The sequence below is a fragment of the Tamandua tetradactyla genome, chromosome 3, assembly GCF_023851605.1.
Source record: "Tamandua tetradactyla isolate mTamTet1 chromosome 3, mTamTet1.pri, whole genome shotgun sequence".
Classification (NCBI taxonomy): Eukaryota; Metazoa; Chordata; class Mammalia; order Pilosa; family Myrmecophagidae; genus Tamandua; species Tamandua tetradactyla.
Window position 1 is genome coordinate 182,699,414 of NC_135329.1, and position 23,674 is coordinate 182,723,087.

At 40.0% G+C, this 23,674-nt stretch overlaps 1 long non-coding RNA gene across 1 annotated transcript; it reads right to left on the minus strand.

The window, feature by feature from the left end:
• Positions 1-95: 95 nt before the first annotated feature.
• Positions 96-21,061, minus strand: LOC143676512 (uncharacterized). Its single transcript, XR_013172142.1, has 3 exons — positions 20,917-21,061; positions 1,335-1,495; positions 96-206 (listed from the first exon to the last, which is right to left on the minus strand). It is a non-coding gene; the product is annotated as an uncharacterized LOC143676512 (long non-coding RNA).
• Between the last annotated feature and the right edge of the window lie 2,613 nt (positions 21,062-23,674).

The window sequence follows — 23,674 nt, forward strand, 5'->3', positions numbered from 1 at the left end:
CAGTTACTGTCTTCAAATGGAGGAATAAAGCTTCTATCGAGTAACAGAAGAAAGAGCTGAGCTGAGCTGAGCTGCAGTTATTCACATCTGAGAGTTTGTTGTTAACTGCTAGGAATTTGGTCATCTCTAGTCTGTTGCAGCAGAACCTTCTTATAATGTTAGAATCCTACATTGCTCTTCAACCACTTCCTGGTGTTCTTTGAAAGCTATAAAAGAAAACAAAACCCAGACATATCACATCAGAAAGATGAGGCACTAAAAAAAAACTTTGTAAGAGAAGGTAGGTGTCTGAGTAGGGGAGTTTTTAGATTGGGGTGAAGGAGATAGCCATAGGAGGGAAGGAAATTGGTATTTCTATCTTCAAAGGAAACAGAAAATTGATTTATTTTGAAGATTAAACCCATATTGGGGCAGAGAACCAAATCCACCAACTTAATCTTACTCCTTAAATTTATTGTTCATCTAGTGTTTTGACAAAGGTGTTTTTCACTTTCAGTAAATGTGTAAACTCTATATTTAAAGCAAACATTTGTAAAATCAACCAATGAGAGGTGTATTGGCTCTACAAAAGAATTCAACTATCTCATGACATGAAAATACAATTTATAAAAATCTCTCTCCTCATGGAAATTTTTAGGAATTTCTTTTTTTTTGGCAGGGGGGAGGGGTTGGTACATGGTCTAGGAATCAAACCTGGGTCTCCCGCATGAAAGACGCGCATTCTGTCACTGAACCACCCAAGCACCCTAGAAACTTATTTATTATAAGTGAATACTCCTGGACTCAGGCATGAAAAAACCCTAGTATTCTTCAAAGATATTGCATATTCATGTAGCAAGCCACAACTTCATATAAAAGAACATTGCTGTTCAGGGGTTTGGTTTTACCCAAATTCAAATCATATTATGCTCAATCATGCGCATCCAACACATGTTGACACAACCATCCTGCTCTTTATAAATCAAGTCAACAATTATTTTGTGTGTTTTATATATGCCCAAGTTTATTCTGGCACTCTGGAGGGTACATAGATAGGATCTGCATAATGTATGGCAACCCCTATGACATAGATTTTAGCTGTGTGCCTCAATAATCCAGGTTCTTTCAGTTCATAAATGGGTTGCCTTATCTTTTAACAATCCAAGGGATTTGTGGTAGAAATTTTCCAGATGGTGCCCAATCTATCCAAGTTTACCCAAGGCTATGGGAGTTCCCAGGTTGCAAGTTGAAGCTGGTAACGTCCCAAGCAAACTAGAATGAGTTGGTCACACAGGATAAGGGAGAAATTGAATTAATTATACCAGTGAAATATGCATAAATTTGCACAGGCTCACTTTCTCTCTCTCCCCTATCCAGCTCCTTGGCACAGTGACTCTTGGAATGGACTGAGAGCCAGACTCAGTTTCAAGTATATTTGAGGTTAAGTTTCAGCTTTAGCCATGGACTCTTTGTCTTGAACATTTGACTTGCCTTCTCCAATCCTGCTTTCTTCTTTCTACAATGCAGAAAACAACATTAGGTGGTGATGATTAAGTGAGGAAAATGCATGCGAAGGACTTACCACCATGCCTGACACATATTCCCCACTTTATGCACATTAAACATTATTATCTCCCTGACCAGGCAGTTTTGGGGACTTTAGACTTTCGGTGTCCTGGTTAAAATGAAGCTGGTATCAGTCCATGCTGTGCACATGCTGGCATTAAATATTGCCACCACAGGGCATTTGCTGGCCTTAAGCAGATCAGTCCTTTGTCCTTTCATTAACATGAAACCAAGAAACTAGTGTTGCTGAAGCAACGTCTTATTTACCTAGAGCCTTAATTTAGCCACTTCAAAACCATTGAAGTCACTTACATTATTGTTCACACATGGCTCTCTCTCTTTGTCTCTCTTTCTCACATTCTCTCTCTCTCTCTCTCTCTTTCACACACACACACACACAGAGGTTTCCATACTGTTGAGATGGGAGAGAATAAAAACATTTTTCCCTTTGTTTTTTTTTTTGGCCACTTAGGAAGAATGAAGAAGATGATGTGGGTCTAGAGAGGGGGTTGGAGAGATGGGGGGTGGTGAGGAGTCGGGGGTGAGTGGGGGGTTGGGGGAGGGGAGAGGAGGAGGGCTTTATTGGGAGGAGAATGTGCAGAAAAGAGATTTCTCACCACAGAGGTACTGCTAAAAGCGTCGAAGAAGCACCACCATTCCGATGTGTGTGGCCTCCTGGTCACTGCCCCGGGCAATCCCCCACCAGAGAACTTTTAACTACCCCCGGGACCATGGGGAAGCTGAGCCAGGTGAACTGCAAAACAGCGGTGAGGGTGGGTGCCAGGTGAAGGCCTGAAGACAGCCTGTAAAAACTTTCCAGGTGGGCGTCCCCTGCCTGTCTAGACAGCCAAGAATCTGAGCTCTGCCAGGAAGGTGGGGGGGGTGGGGGGCAGGCACAGGGATTCTTGCTGGTATTTTCCTTTGTCTCTCCACTTCTTGGGTTCGTAATGAAGGCTCTCTGTGGCCACTGCTGTTCGGAGTCTTCCCTCCAGAGGTGTTCGTGAATTTGTGAGGCCTGCCAGGAAACAGCGTGAGTCATGGCTTCTGAGCAGACAATATTCAGCTTTAGAAATTCCCAGAGATATGACTTGTTTATAGGAAAGGAAACGGCTATTCTGAGCGGCCAGGGGAAGAGGAAAGTGCTACTCTTTTTTTTTTTTTAGTGCTGTGTTGAAAGGTCACAGAATGGGCCAGAGTGCCAGAGAGAACCTGGGATAGACACTAAGGTTAGCAGTTCGTTCGTCTACATTTTAGAGGGCATTTTTGGGCTTGGCATTTTAAAATGTGGTAAAGACCCGAGGCCTTGAAATTCCACTCTGTCTCAGGTCCAGAGGCATAAGCAGACTCTGACAAGGACTCAGCGGGGTTGACATGGTTGCTGAGCTTGGTGATCCTGGGGAAAGAGAGGAGACAGTTGAGGGAATCTGGGGACCTAGCTGAAGATGCAGGGCCTGGACCTTCGGTCTGGGGGAGTGAGGCACTTATAAAGACACCACTGTTGGCAATTTTCCAGCTTTGCGTTCAGGTGCAAGCCACTGGTTCTCCTTCCCATATTTCATGCAGCCTCTTCTAACACCTTTGTTCACAGCGTTAACAAGTGACATGTTAACTGGCCATCTCCCTTAATTGCTCAAAGTGACCACCTTTGGAGAATGTGCCCAGAGATGAGAAACTCAAGGAGATTCCCACCTCCTGCTACTACCCTTGCTTCACGTTGGCCCAATTTCATGTGCATTCAGTCCTAAGATGTTAGAACTCATGAAGGCACCCTTTTACATATTTGTCACTGTCCTGGATTGAATCATGCCCCCCACAAAAGCGGGTTGAAGTCCCAACCCCTGGGCCCGTGGAAGGGAGCCATTTGTAAATAGGGCCTTTGAAGATGTTATCAGTAAAGGTGAAGCTGAGTTGAATTGGGTTGGGCCTTAATCCAGTATGACCCTAGTCATAATAAGCAGTGGAAATTTGGACACAAGAGTAGGAGTCAGTAGGAGACAGAAGGAGACAGATGGCCTGTGACAGAGGCAGCGATTGAGTTATGGAATTCCTGCAAGCCATCTCCAGCACACTACAAACTTCAGAGAAAGCATGATCCCTGCCAACACCTTGATTTTTATTTTGAATTTGAATTTCTAGTCTCCCAGATTGTGAGACAATAAGTTCCTATTGTTTAAACCAACTAATCTGTGGTACTTTGTTATTGCAACTTTGGCAAACTAGTACACTCCCTGTTAGCAGAGCCAGTCAGCTGACTATGGAGATTGAGTTTCAAGGAGAAATAATCCACTGAGCATTCACTGATTCAACAATCATTAACCTTTGTAATAATTTCATAGATATTACATTTGATAAAAACAAGTTATCTTAATTGTAAACATTTAAATAGCAATAGGATACACCTTCAATGTGCTAAAGATGCTCTTGACTTAAAGAGTATATTTGATGAGCAAACACTGGTAACACTCAAAATCAGAAATAAGCACAAGCAATGTCCTTTAGTATCATTATCACTTTAGATTCTCTTGCTAATTCCATAAGTTGTGAAACCAAAGGAATAAATGTTATGAACCAAGATATTAAAGTACTTGAAAATCCAATAAGTATCTATCTGGAAAAGCTAAAGGAATTAGCTAAAAGCTGACTTAATTAATAAAGAGTCAAATAGTGGCTTAGAATAAGATGAACATAAAAAGCAATAGTAATCCTATATATAGGCAATAACCAGGTACACAATAATATGAAAAAGAAAAGTTACTCAAATAACATCAAATATATAAAATACACAAACTCAATGAGAAATGTATCAAACATTTTAAAACCTTGATTGAAAGATATAACAAGAGTTAGTAGGAAGAGTTACATTTTTCTTAGATGAAAACACTCAACGTAAAAACATCAATCTATGCCTCTCAAGCTTATTGAGAGAATTATATTTAAAAAATCCAACAAAACTTAGCAACTTAGCCATTGCTAAGCTTGATGACTATCTCATAATTAGAGCTCAAAATAATTAGCAGGAAAAACTAGCAAAAAATATTCTTATGGATAAATCTTGTTAGATATCAGAACCTATTGCAAAGCACCAATAGCTAAAACTGTGAGTTTGATATAAATGTAAAAATATGGACCAAGGGAAAATAGTCAAATGCCCTGGCACATGCTCTATTATTGGTATGGCTCGCCTTTATAGATGGCTTTACAGTTTACAAAACCTTTTCACTTGTGTTATCATTTAGGATTTTCAAAACCTGCTATAAAGCGAGGATTATTATCTTCATTTTAAATGAAGAAAGTGAGACAGAAATTAAGTGACTTGCCCGATAAAGATGTGAGGGGCCCTGGACTTGAATCCAGATTTTTGGACCTTCCAAGCCAGGGATCTTATCACCATTTTGTTCTTACAAGGCAGTGGAGATGGGATGGTTGTTTTTTGTTTTTGTTTTTTTTAATGATGCTGTCACTAGGAAGAAAATATTTAGACTTGCCCTTACACCATATAGCCCCACTAGAAAGTAAACTAACAAAAACCTGAAGTTTGATTAAGGATTTCAATACTATGCATCAAATCATAGAAACACTAGCAAAAAACCAGATAAGCTACATAAAGACATAAGACTGAGTTAGTCTGGGATTTTTCCCCTGTGCTCACTCAGGAAGCAGGGGGCCACATTGTTACCTATTCACTCCTCTTCCCTCTGCCCTACCACTCCCAGCCTCCCCAGATGAATTTCCCATTACTACTGAGACGTTTAACAGTTCCCGAAGTGAAGTCAGCACTCTCCAGTAAAGAACAGTTATGAGAAAGTACAATTACTGTTTCTGAAGAAAACAGAATGATCAGACAGCAATCAAGTAAGGCGGCAATTTTAAGAGTAAGAATCAACATTAAAAAGAAAAGTGGTAAGACAACTAATATATAGTGTGCACCTACTAAGTGTTGCAACTGTTCGACTCTGATATTGTAACAAAAGCCATCACAAGCAACAACTGGAACTGGTAGAAATAAATGAATGGGTGTGGTTGTGTTCCAACAAAGCTTTTTTTTTTTGTATGCTATATGGTAGGGGTCACATTTCATTCTTTTTCCATGTAACTACCCCATTAGTGCAGCACCATTTGTTGACCCTTTTTTTTTTCTGGGAAGCACATGGGCTGGGAATCCAACCCTGGTCTCCCGCGTGGCAGGTGAGAATTCTACTACTGAACTACCTTGTACCCCCAGATTCCAATAAAGCTTTATTCACATAAGCAGGGGACAAGCAGATTTTGTTCTGAGGATAGGATTTTATCCTGGGTTAGATCTTTTAAATTGGCTATCTCATTAATGATCCTAAATATCCTACAGATGAAAAATCAGAATCCAAAAGAGGTTACTGAATAGGTGGCCACCTAAAGGGTAGCTCAGACACCGGAATTCTCTTTAGTAAGTAGCAGAGCCGACTTGAAACTCAACTTTTGTGACTCCAAAGCTCAAAAGTATGGAGTCTTATTGCACAGCCTCCTGGATTTTGAAAACGTGACATCTCAGCAGAACCCTGAACGGGTCAAGTTTAATGAAATAAACACTGGTAGGACTCCACCTCAAGGGCAGTGTTGGGTGATTCATATTGCAATCATTTCATCAGGCAGGAAGCTACGAACTCTTCTCCTCCACCTCACACCCCTCGCTCTCGGAGACATTAAATCTGCTTCTCCTAACATAAAGAATGTGGTAGAGTTGCCGAGAGAGGTATATATGTTAGAATATGAGTGCTTATATATTTTTGTGGTAGGTGAAGGCAGCTTGGTTGTTGTTAATGGAAAGCAGGAAATCCCCAAAATTGAATCTAGAATAAATCCATTTAAGCTTCTTTAGGCCCAAATTTCCCTTTGCGTAGAATGGAAATGTCTTTCCTCATCCTTTCTTGTTTTGTTTTGTTCTATTTCAGGATGCCAGAATGATAAAGTAGAAAAAAATCTCTGTATAAAGTTCATTGGGTAGCTCAGGGATATGTGTCATCAAATGACACAGCCTTATTGTCACCTGATATCTCATGACTTCTGCTAGCTCCTGTCCTTTGCTTTTCCCTTTTGTCAGGGAAGTTTGCCATCTTTACATTTAAAATATCTCTGTTGAGGGACCAACACTATTAAGCCGGTGTTTTGACAACCATGTAGACAAAGGCAGGATATATGACTTGTAAAGGTGAAAGGACAGTGACTAAGGGGAGCAAATGAGCTTTTAAAGGAGTCTGACACCCCCCAGCTAGTTTTCGTATTTCCTTCTGTGAAAAATCTTGACATGTTGGTACATTGCTGTGAGTTATTTCTTCATATAATTGTGTGTAGTGGCCTAACATTATTTGATTTTGTACAGTGTTATTTGGGACTACGAACTTATTTTATTTTAAGCTCAATGACGTTTCCTCAGCAGTTAACACAGCACGAGTTGCTAAAACAGTTCAGTACAGTACATGAGACCCCCAGGATTTTGCTGCTTTATTTTTGTTTGAATATATAGCTCCCTGAGTTTCTCTACTTCTGGTAGTTCCTGGTTTTACCCAACATTGTCTGTTTGCAGCCATACGTTTTAGTCAATTATTACATATTATGTTATTTATTTCACCACCAGATTTGTTTATTAGTTGTAATAATGAAAACTAAGTTACTTCATTTGCTTTGTTAGCTATGTCTCAAAGAGAAAGACATTTCTCTCCTGCTCAATTTTCCTGGGGTGGGGGGAGGTGGGGTTAGATGGAAAGGAGATGAAAACAGTCACTTAGGATTCTCCTGAGTGACCCATCCTAGCACACTTTTACTTGGAGACATGCACTGGGCTCAAACACAAGCAGGCTCCATGTTGAAAGAATGCGTGGGGCTCAGCAAATTCTCTCAGTTAGCCCCACATGGCACCTGGAACTTTGCCATGCGTTCTGGAAACTCAGAAACTATTGGTCCTAATCGCAATTCAGCTACTAACTCTGGTCTTTTCTATTTAAAGCTGGTAAATTGTTTGTTTTCTAGTTGAAGTGAAATTCTATTTTGTTTTAAACTCCCTTACTTGACTTCTGCCCAAGCAATAAGATCAGCTATATATGTAATCTGATTCTGTCATCGAGGCAGTGAAACCCCAACATATTTCAATCTCCTATGAACAGCTCCCGCCCAGGTGTAAAGTCAGCCCACTTTTCATCAGCTCCATGACAGCTTTCTCATCTGTATAGGAGAAAACACCTACCTAGTTCTCAGAGTCACTGGAAGAATTATAAAATGAACAAGACTGCACTGCATTTTTGTGATTGACAATATGCAATTCCTCAATAAAACAATAAAAAACGTGCCTCCACGAAGATAAGCACAAGAATTCTTGGATGCTATGTGAAATCCAGTGCTTTGCTGATGCTTCACAAGAATTCATCAATCAACTGTTAATCCTATTAATTAATAAGGACGAGTATTCAATTCTGCAGTTCTTTACTGATTGTGTTTTTAGCTCTCTTTTTAAAACTATTAAAGTATATAAAAAAGTGTACAAAAGGTGGGCAAATCATAAATGTGCGATAAAGTTTCAAAAAATGAACACACACGTGGGACCACCACTCAGATTAAGACATAGAGTATTTCCACCATCCAAAAGCTCCCCATTTGCCCTTTCCTGTCATACCTTCCCTGCAAACATCACCACCATCCTGACTTTTGACACCATAGATTCATTTTGCCTGTTTTTAAATTTTTTTATACATGGAATTATCCACGGTTTTAGGATAGGCATTTCTATAGCTTCTTAAGCTTGCTAACCACACAAAGAAAGTCTGCGCCCCAAAGAAGGGTGCCTTTTCTAAGATGATCTAGGGAAAGAGACCTGGGAGAGGAGGATCAGAAACAGAGGAACCATACAATTTGTTGTCCAAACTGGGACAAGTCTGAGAGTAAAAGGAGGTGCTCTTAATAATAACACTGGGGCAAAAGACATAAAAGATGACTGTCCCCAGCAAACCAGGACCCTGGTGAGAAGAGATGGTAGAAAGCAGGAGGGGCACACTGGCAGGCAAAATCAATCTTAGAGCCCCCAAAACAGAATCCACTCCCACTGCATGAGATGTATGTGAGATGGGGGGAGGGGGACGCGGAGCAGGTGGCACTGGCCAGAATTTCTCTGGTCACTCTGGTAAAACGCAAGTCAATTCTGCACTCCTGCTCGTGGAAGTCACTGCAGCGGCACAAAGATACCTCAGGCACTGTCCCTGCCCACGAGGAACTCACAGTCTGATGTTGACAATAAAGTAAGTTCACAAATAGCTATCCTGTAAGGTATCTTCCAGTGGAAAATATACAAAGTACTGTATGGGTTCCAAGGAAATATGCACAGTACTATATGGGCTCCAAGGAATGAGAGATCGTGTCCATTGGGAGACATGGAGAAAGCATGAGGGGAGAGGTGGCAGTTGGGATGAATCCAGATTCTTCTCCAATGGTTCTCAACCTTGACTGCACATTAGTATCATGTGGGAACACTTAGAAATCCTGATACCCAGGCGATAACCCAGAATCTCTGGGAATGGGACCCAGGCATTAACAATTTTTTTTCTTTTTTTTTTTTTTTCCTCCAGGCATTAGCATTTTAAAAGCTTCCTAGGTAATCCCAGAGAAGAGCTGAGTTTGAGAACTACTGTCCTAGGAAGAGCAGCTTTAACTGGTAGGAAAGGTGGGGAAAAGAAGAGACCACGGGGAGAACAGCTGTTAGCTAGTATATCCCTTCTCCGTTTAGGCATGCGGAGAAGCAATATCCATTGGGAATTAAATGTGGAGGAAAAGTAGCAGGGCAAAAATAATTTAACCTCCTTCAGGAAAAAAATTAATTAATTATGAAACCATTCGCTGAGGCCAATAATAGGGATGAATGGGGAAAAGATGCACTGAACATCAAGGGAACTCAGAGTGGTAATAAATCTATCATAAATCTCACCAGCCATCTGATAACTTCTGTTCCTCACATTAGCATCCATTAAGCTGCTATTAGTGATAGCAAGGAAATGGAATGAAAGCAGCTTCCTGGGCTAGCCCTAGTAGCCGGGAGAGAGTTAACAAGCTGCAATCCTTCACTGGCACCTTTAAGGACCCCAGCTCCATTTGTAAAGGATGCTTAAGGGGCCCAAACCTTGACCTATCAGCTCATGCTGTGGGAGTTTGGGGAGAGGGCTGGAATTAATCACAGCAGGGACACAATTCGCCAATCAATACCAGCCAATTAGAAGGCTCCCTGCTGTGGAGAGTCCCCCCACACACACACCCCTGAAATACCAGATGACCTTTGCCCTTGGCTTTTCACGGGGCGGGGTGGGGGGGGCAGATGTTTCTTTATCGCAGTTACTGATAAGGACGTGTTAGAGCGGGTATAGCTCATTTCACATCCTGCCTACCCTGCCAGGGTATCTTGAGGCTGAACTTTTTCAGCACTTATGCATGAGCCACCTGCTGATGGGGGATAAAGGAAGATAAGGATGGAAACTATGTCAGTAATTAATTCACGGCCCACATGCCACTTTTTCTGTGAACTCAGCAGTGCCCTTCCAGAAGCCACTGACAACAACAGCTAACAGAAGACTCGGTCTCTGTGGTGCGTTGGCTATTATGTGGTTCTCCTGGCTGCCTCTGCTCCTTTCTGGCAGGGAGGAGACTCCAGCCTGGAGTACAGCAAGAGGCTGCTGGGTTTTTATCACATCGACTTTCCCCAGGGCCTATGTAGGGAAATAAAACAAAACAGTGGCTACTCTTGTGCCCTGCGAGCTTGTGTGGGGACCCAGGGTAGCGCTCGAGAGGAAGCCTCTCAACCTCCCGTTATCCGGGAAAGCTGTTTGCCAAAATTGGTTACAAGATTACGCCAACATTTTTAACCAATTGTCTGACAGCTCTGCCACAGAGGTAATACCTCCCCGCCCTCCCCAGGACATGGATGTTTAAAGGAAAAGAAAAGGGGGTTAAAAAAACAACAGCCAGATAAGCCTGGAAAGGGTTCTGCAGTTTATCAGTTATTTTTTGTCAATTTCTATCTTATTTTTACTCTAAGGAAAACGGTCTATTCTTTACAGCCCTTCCCTGAGACTAGGATGTTAGTTGTTTGGCCTCATGTTTCATCTCCTCTTAAGTCATGGTTTCTTCAGACACAGGTTTAACGAACATTTCTCAGCTCTTCCTTCCTAAAGATTGCTCTGCCCCTTCCACTCTGGAGACTCGTAGTATTCAAATGAAAAATAAAACAAAGTTTTGAGCTGACTTTAGTTAAGTGCAAGGCCTCGGGCAAATCACACTGTGATTCCCTCCCCCGCCCTTACCTCAACCACAAATATTTTTACGTAAGTCAAACCTGATAGAGTTGCCTATCAAAAAAATCCTGGAAGGGTGAAAACAGTGTTTTAGAAGGTTAATTTAGGAGTTGTAAATGGATATGATAGGGATAGCATCACAGATTTTGCCTTGGAAATGTAGAAGGAGGGGGAAAGTTTCGTGAGCTGATAATAGATGCATAATTAGACAGAATATTTAAATCTGTGACTGCTCTCCTTGGCAAGGGCCACCTCTTTCTATCATGCCCCAGACATCCACCAGCTCTCTAAGCCCCTCCCCCAATGCGGGACATGCCCCCCTGTCACCTGAGCTGAAGGACAGCTCTGCTCACACCTTTAGCATGTAGGAGTCGTACATAGTAGGACATAGAAGTATGTCTACCTTCCCACCTCATCTAAACATTCCAGCCATCGGCCTTGCCAAAAATGTTTAGCTCTAATTTTATAGGAGAAAGCTCAGACGAATCCAGATTGTAGGACATAAATGTGTGTGTGTGTGTGTGTTAGAGAGAGAGTGTAAAAGGGGCAAAATTTTCACAATTGCTGAAGGCTAGGTCAAGAATAGACAGGAGACGATTATACGATTGTGGTAGTTAGATTCAGTTGTCAGCTTGGCCAGGTGAAGGCACCTAGTTTTGTTGCTGTGGACATGAGCCAATGGTACATGAACCTCATCTGTTGCTGATTACATCAGCAGTCGGCTAGGAGGCAGGCCCGATACAATGAATGATGTTTGACTTAATTGGCTGGTGCTTAAATGAGAGAGCTCAACATAGCACAGCCCAAGCAGCTCAGCATACCTCATCTCAGCACTCGCAGCTCAGCCTAGGCCTTTGGAGATACAGAAAGGAACCAACCTGGGGAAAGTTGTTGGAACCCAGAGGCCTGGAGAGAAGGCCAGCAGAGATCACCCTGTGCCTTCCCAAGTAAGAAAGAACCTCAGTTGAAAGTTAGCTGCCTTTTCTCTGAAGAACTAATGAAATAAATCCCCTTGTATTAAAAACCAATCCATTTCTGGTGTGTTGATTCCAGCAGCTAGCAAACTAGAACAACCATTATTTCAATTTTTCTTTCAGTTCAACATTTTCAAAATAAATGGGTAAAAGTTGGGAGAGGAAAAAAGAGGAATCTATGAGGACCAAGAAGTTGACTTTTCTAAAGCACTGTAAGATTTCAACTTAAGTAATGATGAAACACTATAACGTAGTATCTATGCTGAACTGTCTCTTGGACTATGATGTCCAAACCTCGGATTCAGTCCTTCATTTGGGCCCACAGAGCAACTTTCACTTTTGTTCCCAAAGAAAATTGCTGATCAACTTATAATTTCTGTAAGGAGGTTTATTTGATCAATTTATAATTCCTGTAAGGTGGTTGCAACAAATATAATGGACATGCTTGTAAAAATATCACATTCTAATGTAAAGTAAAAGATAAGATAGACAGTAAGTAATAACCTTCCCATTTATTAATTTAAAAATTTGGGGGGTTGCTTTTAAAAAATCCATCTTGTGCTTTCCAAACAAGTGAAAACACCCCATTACCAAAGCACAAGGTGACCCTCTTACTGACCCAGCACCCAATCTGTTGCATTTATTGGTCCATAGATTAACTGTGAACCTAAAATCAAAATTTGCACACTGACATTTGACAGAAGAAATAAGATTATTAAACCAGGTTTTAACAAATTTGAAGGTTTCTTATGAAAAACGAAATTCCCTTGTCAGGAAACAGTCCCTGAAAAAAAATAATACCATGCCCAAGGGACCAGTTCTTTCTGATGAAGAGAATTGAGAGAAAGTTCTTCCTTCTATGACAACAAATCCATGTTTAAATGACCTCATCAAAGATGAAGCATTCTCACAATTGACTAAATCAAAGCACTCAGATGACAAAGTGCAAACTTTCAGAGGAAACTGGTGCTCTAGATATGGGAGAACTTCTGAATTAATTTTATTAGCTACATTAAATAGCAGATAGGTTTACAGCAGACTGAATGACACCAAAAATGGATGATTGTGTAACTTTGTCTAAGGAATTTTATATTTGAATTTAATTTAAATTTTTAAATGCTTCTTTTAAATTGAATTGAATTAAATTTAAATTTTTAAATGCTACAGATAATATTATTTTATCAAAGTATGATCAATGAATTAAAACTCCTACTACCAAATTCCTTCCATGTTGTCCCTTGCTAAAATCTATGGAGTCCCCGAAGCTGTTTTCATGCTATAACAAACATAGAAACAGGGTCAAAGCCCGCTACAAGATAAGGCCAATTGCCATACATATTTGAGACTGAGGGGAAATCACTTCTGGGAATTGGATATGTTGAACATATTGGCTTAAATTATATGGAATATAAATGAATGGGATCAAATATTTTGCTGAAGAAGAAATTGATGAAGGGGAGGGCAGAGATAAGTAAGGGTGTTCAATCATTTAAGAAGAGGGAACTCTCACCAGAGGAAATAAAATTGTGCAGAAATAAGAGGCTAGCATGTTTCTTGAAGATGATTGTATAATGACATAGCTTTTGCAACGTGACTGTGTGATTGTGAAAACCTTGTGTCTGATGCTTCTTTTACCTACCTTATGGACAGATAAGTAAAACATATGGATTAAAAATAAATAAATAATAGGGAGAAAAAATGTCAAAATAAATTTAGTAGATTGAAATGCTAATAATCAATGAATGGGAGGGGTAAGGGGTATGGGATGTATGAATTATTTTTTCTGTTTCTTTTTATTTCTTTTTCTGAAATCATGCAAATGTTCTAAGAAATAATCATGATGATGAATATACAACTATGTGATAAAAAAAGAATGTTCATATTGTATGTTGATTGGTTTTATCAATAAAAACCAAAAAAAAAAAAAGAGAGAGAGAGAAGAGGCTAGCACATTTTAAATCAGCTGACCTTGGACCTCTATTCTGCTTTGAACTTGCTCTATCCCTCAATGCCGGGAGTATGTTAAAATACCCAGTTAATATTCATTCAAAATCAGACAGACAGCAGGCCACCATGGCTCAGCAGACAGAGTTCTCACCTGCCATGCTGGAGACCCAGGTTCGATTTCTGGTGCCCACCCATGCCAAAAAATAATCAGAGAGAAAGTAAACATCTTAGCAAAATGGTAAGCATCTACACAGCTTTGCAGAATGCCAACCAGCCATGGCCTAAGTCAGCCTCACAAAATTTGGTCTTGCTGTCCTACCCGATTGACTGCCTAAATTTTTCAGTTGAATAAATGACAGAAAAATTATCTCCACATAATGTGTGACTGAATCAGTGATAGAAATTTGTCTGAACTGGCTCAACATCCTTAAGAGTGCTCTCTCTGTTGACCAAAAAGGCCACAGGCTCATCACATGCAAGCGTACACACTACACATGCTGACCTCAAAAAAGCTCTTCAGCCACCAAGTTCTAAATCACATGGTTTGACTACTTTTAGGTATATACAAACAATACAACAGACTGCCACTGTGTCCAGAGGCTGCCTGGCACAAAGAAGGCCTCAATAAGTGTCTAAATGAGAGGAAAGAAGAATGGAAGAAAGGTCATCTGGGACCTAGAGTTCAGCCCCCCTTTGCCTTAAACCTTATGTTCAGACCACCCCTAACAATTCCCAACCTCAACCCAGCTACTCCCATCTCACCTAGGAGGTTGTACAACTGGAAAGTCTAAGTTCATCTCCAAACAGTTGGTTGGGTCCTCCTCCCTCTCTACCCCCAGCAAAAAGCACAACTTTGTTGTCTTATGGACCTTCAGCATCCTCAGGAATTTAATAGTCCTAATTTGGACCATTCATGTCTAACTCCAAAACCATGACAAGAAGTAATTTTTCATTTGCTGAATACCATTTTGAATATTGTATTTTCTGGGGTGGAGGGTTGCTTCATGAGCCTAGAATATCTTATTCTGGGATTTAGTTCCCCTTCCTACCAAAAGTAGTAACTATGGAAAATGAGAAATATTTTGTTTCTAAAGCTATGTAATAATGTGAGGGTTAGGTTCAGGTGTCAACTTGGCCAGGTGATGGTGCCAGTTGTCCATTACTGCAACAGTATTTCATGGCTGATTAATAAACCATAAGGCTGGTTTATTAAATCATCAGTCAGTTGATTGCATCTGTGACTAATTACATCTATGATCAACTAAGGGTGTGTCTTCCTCAACAAGAAAATCCAATCAGCTGTATTTAATTCAATCAGTTAAAGACTTTTAAGGGAGAAGAAAGAATTTTCATTCCTTCTGCCGCCAACCACTCCTGGAAAGTTGGTCAGGAACTTCAGCTTCATGGCCTGCCCTACAGATTTTGGACTCTTGCATCCCCATGGTTATCTGAGACACTTTTATAAATCTCATATTTACAGATATCACCTGTTGGTTCTTTTTCTCTAGCAAACCCTGGCTAATACAAATGGTGATATTTCCAAATCTGAGGATTACCAAACATCTCCTATAAAACTTTCCTCCAGTAATCTATGAAAGTCTCTATATACACAATAATAGTAACTGCCCCAATTATCGAATACTTATCAGGAATCAAGCACTTTATATATATCACCTTCTTGTGGTCAAAACAATCCTATAGCAGGTACTAATACTATTCCCATTTTACAGATGATAACGTGACAACTCATCAAACTCAAGCTACTAATTAGTAAAGATTCCAGGATCTGAACCCAGGCAGTCTGATTTCAGAAGCCTGTGAGCTCAACCATGAACTATGAGGTCTCTACATAATCTTTTAGAGTAGACTGAGAGCCCCTCACATGCAGTTTGTGGCCAGATTTACTTGATTTCCTATTTCCAGGGCAGGTTCTGGTGTGTTGGAAGGTGGTCAACACACTGGGAAATAATGTTTGGGGGAGCTCTCTGGTTGGTCAACAGAATAGACTCCTGCATTTGCCATTACAAGACAGAGGCCAGGGCTGTCTATAAGGCCATAGGGTAGATGTACTAACTAAACTAGACGCTGTAATATCATTTGGGGTAGACAAATGCTCCTTTCTTCATATCCAGAGCCTTCTACAGACTTGAAGAGCCTCTGCTAACATTTCCTCTGTGTATCATGCCTATTCCAATGACTTTTAGGCCATATAATGTAATTAACTTTATCTGTATAGAGATGGCTTATCTCACCTTAACACTCTCTCTCTCTCTCTCACATACATACATACGTTCACCTGCTTCCTCCTTGATTCACTCTACTAGATGTGGGTCCCAAACATTCCAAAACACAACAGCTGTCCATTTTCCCCAAACCTTCATTCTTATCTCTTAAAGAGAACTAAGCTGGAAGAGGGAATGGGAGCTCCTCCTACCTCATCACCCCCATGTCCCTATCCTTGCAGGTTGCTCTGGTTCCAAACATGAGCCATTTATGGCCATTTATGAGGCAAAGTGAATTTCACCCACAAAGGAAACTATAGTGCCACCCATCTCTACATCAACAAGCAATCTTGATTGCTATTCAGTTGGCTGCCCGTGGTGATAATGCTTTTAAAGGTGACTATATCCCCTTGAGGAAATTCTGGATGTATTTGGAATATAGCTTAACAGAAGACATTTTGTAAAATTATGTGTAACAAAGCCATCTCTCTACTAGCTATTTCAGCGACCTAGAGTCTGCTTATTCAGAAGCCCCTGGAAGCTTTAAGAATATTTGTCTCATTATCCCCATTATTTTCCCCTCCAGGGAACTGTCCCTAATAAACTTTGCTGTCTTTTCTCCTGGCTAGTTTTAATATGAGCCAGGGGAAAGATTTCAGAAAAGCATGAGTTCTTTTCTGCCTGGGCTTGCAAAATTGTCTTTTGCTGCAGATGCATCTGTTAGTAATGATTGAGACAATCTGTGCAGCATAAGACAACTTGTTGAGAGATGACTCTAAAAAGACCCTCTTCCAAGAATTTTTAACCTCTTAGTACTTTTTGTGACAGCAGGATCTTGAATGTAATGCCCCCAGAAGACTATATGATGCCTTCTCACTTAGCATTGCCATCTTATACTAACATTTCATCTTGGAACCATGAAGACCCTGAGAACTTCAGGGACCCCAAGAATATAAATATTACCTGAAAGGATACTTCAGGTCACAGTACCACTTCCAGTCTTCCCCACTGTGTTTGGCCTTCTCTGTTGGGGCCTAGGGTGATTGCATTTGATGAAGATGCTCTCCAAGGACGTAGAAATCCCTTGATGTTCTCTATCAGGCCAAGAAGATCCAAACCAAAATTCTCAAAAGAGTGAGAATGATCAATAAATCCCCTAAATCAACTAATTCAACCCACTATTCCTCTTATCATTAAAAACATATATCAGTTTGGGAATAAATCAGTATGATTTATGGCCAGAGATTCAGAATAGTCTGGGTTGGGTATGGATATCAGGCCCTAGGCAAAATTGAAGCCCCATTTTTTGTGGGGTGTCCCATTTCCTTTGTGGCTTTATCTGCCAATGTGTTAGCTGATAACATAAGGTCACCCTGCTCAAACCAGGAATTATAGGCACCCTACGAATGTATGCAATGTGCTGGGGGACAAGAAGCCACAAGATTAACACAGAGTGCCAATAATAGAGGAAACATCATTATTTTTAGAGCACTATGATCCAAAGTAAAACACAAAGTTGGAGTAAAATGCAAAATTCATTGATTTTTAAAATAAAACTTAAAACTGCAAATAAATTTTGAGCTCGTGGCAAGAGCTTCCTACTCCTTCCCCAGATCTCAAGGGGTCCAAGTGTTTATTTTCCTCCTCTACTACGGGCACTTTGATGAGTAGTTGAGAAAAGCTGTCCTAATGTACCTCTCCCAGGGCCACTGGCATTTTAAAAGGTACTCTTATCAAATAAACTATTGTTACCAAAAAACAAAAGCAAAAACAGAATGAGTTAAGAAATACATGAGAAAAGACAAAAAGAAGTATTGGCAAGAGTCTTCCCAAAACACTTCATTTTATAAACATGGAATCTGAGATGCAGAAAGGGTAGGTAATTTGCTCTACAACATATACTGTGAATAGCAAAGCAAAGTCAGGCAGTGAGTAGAAATAGTGGGAACCCCTCATATTATTGCCCGCATCAGCCATCAACTTCATGACTTGATCCCTGTGGTCTGAAACTGTAGCTGTCTGGTTTGCCCTGTGAAAGATCCTTTCCCCATCCCTACTAGCACAGCAATGCCCTGCCAGACCCAGGAAAGGAAGAGTGGGCTTAGTTTTATTCTCTCAAAAGTCATTTCTATTGCCCTCCGTTGATTCCTTTAGCCAGGCTGTGGATAGCTGTGATCAGACAGACCCGCTCTTGGCCAGGGTTGAGGAGACTGTTTTAGTTTCTTGGCTGCTAAAGCAAATACCATGCAACTGGGTGGCTTAAACAACAGGAGTTTACTGGCTTATGGTTTTGAGGCTAGGAAAAGCTCAAAATCAAGGTGCATCAAGGTGATGCTTTCTCTCTGAAGACTGTGGCATTCTGGGGCTGCCTGCCAGCAGTCTTTGTCCTAGGCTTTTCTGTTATATGGCAGTGCACACGGCGGCCCCTCCTGGTTTCTCCATTCTCTTTCAGGTTGCATTGACATCAGCAAAACTGATGCTCCATCCAGTTTTCTCTCTCTCTGTGACCTTCCTTATAAGGCTCTTAGTAATTGGTTTAAAACCCATCCTGATTCACAGTTGAACCACACCTTAACTGAAGCAACCTCATCTAAAAGTCCTGTTTACAAGTGTTCATGCTCACAAGAATGCATTAAGTTTAAGAACATGTTTTTCTGAGCTGCATAACTTCAAGCCACTACAGACTTTTGAAAGGACCACAGAAAAATAAGTAACCTGACAATGCACAAGCAGTTTGACTCTTAGTCACTCTTAGTTCTCTTGTGTGTCTCTCTCAGTCTCTGACTCTGAAATCAGTCACTCTTGTCTCTTTCTTCCTCAGTTTCTATTTTGCTCTCTCTGGTTTCCTTTTTCTATCTACTCCGGTCTTTTCTCTGTTTCTTTCTCTTTTATCCGTTTTTTCTTTATTTGATTTTAAAAATTGTGTCATTTACTAACAAGCCTTATATTATGAGATAAGCATCGTAACATGTAATTAAGATTTGTAAATCAAGTCACAGCCTTTAGTATACTGCTTATTTATTAATATGTTTGCAATTTACTTTGAAATATTTCCCCCTAGACTATGAGGTATTCTGCATATGCTAGTTAGACTTCTACTCTAGAGGTAGTGTACTGCCTTAACGGAAAATTCATACTACTTGTGGTGTGCTCAGTTAGCATTATATCAAAAAGGGTCACTTCAGAAGCAGCTACTACAAATGCTTCTGTTTTCTGTATCTTAACCAGCATCTAAAGTTTTGCTAAGTAGCATAGTGAATTTTTGAAACATTGAAAGTATTTATTAAATTTTTGACATTGTAATCAGCATATTATAGGAGTTTTCACATACTTAAAACAGTACTCAAATACCTCATCTTACAGAAGTAGAATTTAAGGTTCGAAAAGGACTTTATTAGGGAAATTAAAAGTATTTAAGATACACAGATTGGCTAAAGCATTTAAGAGACTCTCCACACCCTTGCATGGACAAGGAATCAGAAACTAGATAGGCCTGTGACCTTTCTCTTTCGAGATGATGCCTAGGGCTTGATCCCTGAATTGTCCCATGCAGTAGATTGAATCATGTACCCCAACAAAGACAGTTGACCTAAGATTCTTTTTAAGTGTGGCCAATCTGAATAAGGGCAGGTTTAATCCACATGACCAGGGGTCCTTGTTAGGAGAGGAAGTTCAGGAACAGCCAGAGCAGCCAGAAGTCAGCAGAAACAGGAGGAGCAGAGAAGGAAAGAGAGATTGCCAACTAACAGGAGGGAGAGATGCAAGCCCAGGAACCCAGATGCAAGCCCAGGAACCCAAGAACTGCAGCAAGTCAGCCCAGAACCCCACAGACTTCAGGGAGAGAGCATGGCCGTGCCAAAATCTTGACATGGGATTTCTGGCTTCTAAACTGTGAGCCAATAAATTCTTGTTTATGCTAACCCAGTGTGCAGCATTTGTCACAGCAGCTGTGGTAAACCAAGACAAGCCATCAGTCAAGAAAGTTTCTGGGTCCCTGATCAGTAGGGGAACAAAATCCTGCCTTTGGAATATCACCATGTCTGCTTTAAGTGGATCTTTTGTGTAAATGGGGCTGGACACAACCAAAAGGACGTGACCTGGATGTCATCGTTTTTGTTTAGCAGGTTGCATGGGCTTTTTTTGTGTCTGCTTGCTTATGGATGTTTAATGAATGTTTGCATGTGGGGCTGAATTTGATCTGAGATCTGCTTTCACTATAACCTGGTAGGAAGGTCGTGGGGGACTAGCTAACCCTCACCCACCTCAAATTTCTTCAAAGCCTCCTGCTGTCTGCCAAAACAGGTAGGATCTAAGACCTGTGCATTAAAAATTGGCTTAGGTCAGTTCGTAATAACAACTTAGCAAAGCAAGTAAACACAATTTTGTTCATGTTTCTGCTGCCTCCAAAGGACTCTGAAAAGGAAATGCAGAGAAGAGTTGGTGTAATGGACAGAGACCTGCATTTAGAGACAGAGATAAAGGTCTAGATTTCCTATGATGACCAATTATCTATATAACTTTGGGCAAATCATTTAAACCTTTGAGCTTCAATTGATGTAAAGCAGAAATATTGCTTACTTGTACCAACTATCTTTTGTATTTTGGAAGTTATTATTCAAAGAAGTTACAGCTTTGTTTGGGGGAAGATGTCTCCTTCTCCAACTTCAGAATGTTTCAACTCCCTTTTATATCACTGGGAATTTTTTTTATCACCCCTTTAAAGCTATTTTTAGATATAATTAATATACCATACAGTTCACCCTTTCCAAGTGGAAAATTCCATGGTTTTTAGTATATTCAGAGTTGTGTCATTATCATCACAGTTTTAGAATACTTTTATTACATCCCCCACCCCAAAGAAACCCCATATCCTTTAGCTATCAGTTCCAATCTCCCCATCACTCCCAGCTATGAGCAATTGCTAACCTGCTTATTCTGGACGTCTCATGTAAATAGAATCATATAGTATGTTGATTTTTGTTTCTGGCTCTTCTCATTTTTCATGTTTTCAAGGTTCTTTCATATTGTAGCATGTATCAGTTCTTCATTCCTTTTTACTGCCAAATAGATATTCCATTGTATGGCTATGCCACACTTCACCTCATTAACTGGTGGATATATGGGTTGTTTTCACCTTTTAGCTATGATGAATAATGCTGCTATGGGCATTCATGTACAAGTTTTGGCATGAACTCATGTTTTCATTCCTCTTGGATATATCCTGGGAGTGGAATTGCTGGTTAACATGGTAACTATATGCTTAACCTTTTAAAGAACTGCCAGACTGTTTTGCAAAGTGGGTGCACCAATTTACATATTACAATTTACAATTAGATACAATAGTGTATGAAGGTTCTAATTTCTCCACATCCTCCACACATTAGTTATAGTGGGTGTGAAGTGATATCTCACTGTAGTTTTGATTTGCATTTCCCTGATGGCTCATGATGTTGAGCATATTCTTTTGTGTTGGTCGTTTGTATAACTTTTTTGAAGAAATGTCTATTTAGACCCCTGTTCATTTTTAAATTAGGTTATTTGACTTTTTATTTTTGAGTTGGATGAGTTCTTTATATATTCTAGATACAATTCCCTTATCAGATATATGATTTGCATTTTTCTTCCATTCTCTGGGTTGCATTTTCACTTTCATAAAATTTTTCAATTTTGATAAAGGTCAAAGTATTGATTTCTTTCTTTTGTCACTTGTGTTTTTGGTGCCAAATCTAAGAAACCACCGACAATTCTGAAGTCATGCATATTTACTCCTATATTTTCTGCTAAGAGTTTTATAGTTTTAACTTTTACAACTGGGTCTTTACTCTTTTTTTGAGTTAATTTTTACGTATGGAATAAGAAGTCCAACTTTGTTCTTTCACATGTGACTATCCAATTGTCCTCAGAGCATTTGCTGAAAAGATTGTTCTTTCTCCATCGAATGTTCTTGGCACCCTTTTCAAAAATCAATTGCCCATAGTTATCTGAGTTTATTTCTGGACTCTCATTCTCTTCCATTGATTTATATGTCTATCCTTATGCCAGTACCACACTCTCTCGATTACTGTTGCTTTGTGTAAATTTTGAAATTGAGAAGTTTGAGCCCTCAATTCTGTTCTTTTTTCTCAAGATTATTTTGGCTATTCTAGGTCCCTTGAGTTTCCATATGAATTTTCAACTCCTTTTAATTTCAAAAGAGAAAATTATTCTAGCATTGGTGGGCTATAACATCTATAAATGAGTTTTGATTTTGCCTTCTGGGTGTTTAAAAGCAAAGAAATCTAAAAATTTCTATGGTTTTATGTCCTTGACACAGTAGGAATTTCCCAGAAACAAGTTTATAACAAAAAAAAAAAAGAATATTCTTTAAATTTCTTCTTGCACTATTTATCCTCTCAATTCCCTAATGAGAGATCCTTTAAAATTGTGCAGCTTGCAAAGTTTGTCTGCTAACAGTGATCTCAACACTGGGCCACATCTTCCTTAATACCAGTCTGCTACAGGTTGTCACAGGTTACTCAGAGAAACAGAGGCAATGAACAAGAATTAGCCCAGTATCAATTCAGCAATCTCAAGGAAAAAAAAGAGTAATTTTCAAAATAAACATTCTCTGAAAGCACTTCTCTCATTTAAAAATCTTGACCCAGGCATCACAAAGCTGGGTGCCCCTAGCACTCTTCACCCCTACTGGGTAATGCAATGGCCCCAAGAGGCCAAAAAAAACACCCTTTGAAATGAGTACATTGAGAGGCAAGGAAAGTGGTGTTGAAAGCAGTGGAGACCTGCGGAGAGAGGAGAGGAAAGGATGAAGAACGAGATAAGGGCAGAAACCAATGGGAGCAGAGAAAGGAGGAGAATGAAGAGGGGAAAGGAAAAGGGGAGCTCAGAAAGGGAGAGAGAAGCATATGGCAGGTATCAATTATTTACCATTTATGTACAATAAAAAATGCACTTTAACTACAGGAAGAGCACCAAATCCACTCAATAACCATTTAAAAGCATATGGAAATAAAACACAGCCATTTAAAGGGCTGTAATAAATGTGCAATGCTCTTTTGTAATGCCCCTGAAAGAATACAAGTGTTAAGCCTTAGTAAATTACACTTAAAAGTATGTGTAGCATAAAAACGAAATTAGGCATACAAATAACCTCACACTTAGGCATTTCTTAAAAGTCTCTTTCAAATAGTTAGACAAACCCCTCAGAAGCCTAACTTTTCTTCTCCTATATTCCTTTCTCTTAGGGATAGAGTCACACAAATGGAAGGAACAAATAAACAAAGGTCTAGAATGCATAGAAGATCTGCATTATGTCATCTGCCTTGGAAAAATAATTTAAAAAGGAAGAAAATAGAGGGCTTTGCTGGAATTGTCTCTTTAACTTATTAGCAAAACTGAATGAAATCCTTTTAAACAAAAATTTGTAGCGGCATCATAAGCTCTGTTTCCCAATTGCCTGTTTTAATAGCTTCCATGTTCTCTTCAAAATGCACTAAACCAATCAGAAAGTTCTATAAACCTCATGTGCGCATTATCCATTAACATCTGCTGGGTAACATAGTCATGTTGCCAGTAAACCCGGCCCAGCATGTTCCAGCCTTAAAAAGGAGAGAATCAAAAGGGTTTTGCTCTAAGGGGCCTGTGGCCATTAGATCCCAGATTAGAGCAGCTGCAGCGTTTCCTTTCC